The following is a 3,548-nucleotide window of genomic DNA, read 5'->3' as shown; positions in this document are numbered from 1 at the left end:
TCTTCCCTTCGCGTTCCAACTCGATCATCTCTTTCAGAAAATATTCAAAAAAAAAAATAAATAAAAATTAATCAGATGGAACACAATATTAAATAACTTTATATACGAATAAACGCATAATTCTAAAAATATGACCTTTTTGTTAGCGAATTATCAATGCAAAGATTAAAACAATATTAATTGTAATAATATATGTAAATCAAATTTTGCGCCAAAAAGTTTAGACATATACAATGTGTACGTTTCAATATAGCGGGAAATTTAAACTGACGTATTCATTTTAAATATCTGACCCCTCATATATAATAATGATCATATTAAACGTACAATTGTATTAATGTGTATACAATATACTTATCGATGTGTTGAGCAATGAAAACAACAAATAAAGAAAAAGAAAAACATGCAAAATACGATTAATTGATTATTGAATAGTTCCATCGAATTGATTAAATATCTTTTTGCCAAAATACGATAATAAAATTAACAGCGGTGTGTTTAATTTGTGTACAATCATTATACATATAACATATATTATTAATAATACTATATTAATATTAATATTAATATTATTATTATTATTATTATTATTAAAAATAATCGTCATCATCATTATCATTTTTATTACCAGTAATAAAAAAACAAAAAAGAAAAAAAAAAGACAAGAGAAGAGAAAGAAGAGAAAAAGGAAAAAGAAATGAGGAAGAACATTTCTAACTTCGCTTCCACCAACGTAGAAAGAAAAAACGACACTATTATATTACATCAATAATTAATCCTGTAATGTAGTGGCTCTCGATATGAAGGCACTCGAGAGACTTACGATGCTAAATTATCGTGGACCCAACAGCTATCGCGGCCCTATGCATTATTATCTACTAATAGTGAATAGAATTATTTGCGACACACTACCTGATTACTATTATTCCGTTAGTTTTTACTTTTTTTATTATTATTATTTTAGAGTTTCCCTTTCTTTCTCTCAATCTTACATTCACACAAGCACGCACACACACACACATATACCCACATACACACACCCATTGTGTATCATACGGTAACGTAATCTAAACTCTTGTATTTAATTGTTTTTCAATTATTAATAATAATATTTATAATATATTATAGACACACTACTTTTTTTTGTTTTTGTTTTAATATAATATGTGCATATGTACATATAGGTTTTGATGTATGTGTATGTTGCGTATTTACTTATTTGTTTTTTCTTTCTTTTCTTTTCTTTTTTTTTTCTATTAATGTTAAATATTTTTTTTTTTTTACATACGCGCCATCCATACACAACACACCACACCATCAATGTTTTTTCTCTGTGTTTTCTACTTTATAGGTAATTATCACACCTTCTCAATCATCACGCTTCTTTCCCCCTTTCAAAAGTTGCTTTCCCATAAGTGTTGCATTTATTTCATTCATTAGTAATTCATCTCTCCACACATCATTATTTTTCTATGTATAAAATATCTCTAATTAAACTCTGGACGTAAATCACTCTAATCAACATACCCATAATATTAAATTCCCCATAGGCTATTTTACCTAGTTTAGCATACAATTTTATATATAAATACGTATGCGTTTCTCTCTTTGCTGAGTGTAGTTATTATAGTTGTGTATATATATATATGTATCATCGAATTCATTTGCAAAAAAAAAAAAAAAAAAAAAAAAAAAAAAAAGAAAACTCGTGAATATTTTGACGAGACCGATTTATCTGGGTATCCGAATTTATTTAAATTGTTTCGTTTAATTATCCAACTTAATCCGCGGAAAAGTATCGTCTACAATTTAAATAAATTATCACAAAAAAAAGGAAAAAGAAAAGAAGTTATATCATCGGGTATTCAAATATATAAAAAGAAAAAGAATATTGTTGTGTTGTTACATACGAATGGAACGATTTATTCTATTCGTAATGTAATATATTTAACAATGAAATATTGTGTACGGTGTTGGTCTTATTTATTACGAATAAGTTTGCTGCATTTCTTCAGTGATAATGCTTTGGAACGCATATCACGTTGTATAATTGTTTTTATTGAAGATTAGCGAAGGGGTAAAGGATTATTATTATTATTCTTCCTCGCGCGCGAATCTATAAGGGCAATGGTTATATATATCTATATATATGATTTAATTGCTAATAAAATAATCGATTATATTATATCGTGTCTCAGTGGAGTTTTCTTCCCGAGACATCAGTTGGGAGTTAACATTTGATGCGTTTTTAGTCTTTTTAAGTATCTTACGTATATACAACCAATCAAGTGGCACTCAAAGTTTAACGAATTTATATTATTTTTCTTGATGATGATTATTATTATTATTATTATTCGTCTTCACTACTTCCACTTCTAATTCTAATTCTAATTCTAATTATATTTTTTATTTCTTCGTAATACCAAATTAACGAGAAAAAATCCTACATACACATCATAAATATATTATATATTATTACACACAGATACATGTTGTGTATACCTAATCGTCATGCTTAGGAGATACGTTTTATTCGTATAGGAAAAGTAATTGTATGCAGGTATTTATTATTGTCCTCTTATTTTTTTTCTTTTTCTTTTTTGTGAACTATTTTCGTTTAATAAGTATTCAAGGGATTCTTATCGTTTAGGATAGAGTTAGTAGAAAAGTAGAATTCACACTCGTTTTTGTGGAAGCAGATTGTACAAAGCGTGTATTTCAGAATTTAGTGATTTAATTGAAACTGACTGGTTTGGATTAGAAGGTTTTTCTAACTAAAAACAAAACATTGCTTAACGTTTCGCATATATCATATACACATACATATATATATATATATATATATACACATATATATATATATATGTATGACGAGCTGTCCTTTTTTTCAAACAGCTTCGTTATTATTTATTAACTTTATTTTACTTCTTCTTCTTCTTATTATTATTATTATTAATTTTTAACGCTTGAGTTTAAACGTTTAAGCATTCAGGGGATTGGGGAAGGGGGGATAATGTTCTAACAAATCACATTATCTTTCAAAATATTTTGCATTCTTGCATTTCGACGTGGTTGTATTTAGGACAAATAATTGCTCAAACGTGTATATTAGATTTCATCATCAAAAAGAAAAAAGAAAAAAAAAAGAAAGAAAGAAAGAAATAAATACGATACGTAATAAATGCACGTCGATAAAAGTTTAAAAGGAGAAATAAATAAATAAATAAATAAATAATAATATTAAATTGCTTTTTATAAGCATTAACGCGAATTATAACGAAGCTAAAGAAAATACATCACACATAACAAATATGTTCAGTATTTATTACACGACGAGCATACGTATGTATATATATATATCTCTCTCTCTCTCTCTCATTTGTATAAACTCATTTCTTTGTAATAAATAACATTTAACGCGTATTATCCTGTACATATAAAATATTATATATAGAGAGAAGAAAAAAGGATTTTATTATTATAATTAATTGTTCGATCACACACACACACACACACACACACACATATTTCTTTAGCTATTCTTTTCC

The sequence above is a fragment of the Polistes canadensis genome, unplaced genomic scaffold, assembly GCF_001313835.1.
Source record: "Polistes canadensis isolate GaletaPanama2010 unplaced genomic scaffold, ASM131383v1 scaffold_235, whole genome shotgun sequence".
Classification (NCBI taxonomy): domain Eukaryota; kingdom Metazoa; phylum Arthropoda; class Insecta; order Hymenoptera; family Vespidae; genus Polistes; species Polistes canadensis.
This window is presented reverse-complemented; position numbering follows the sequence as displayed.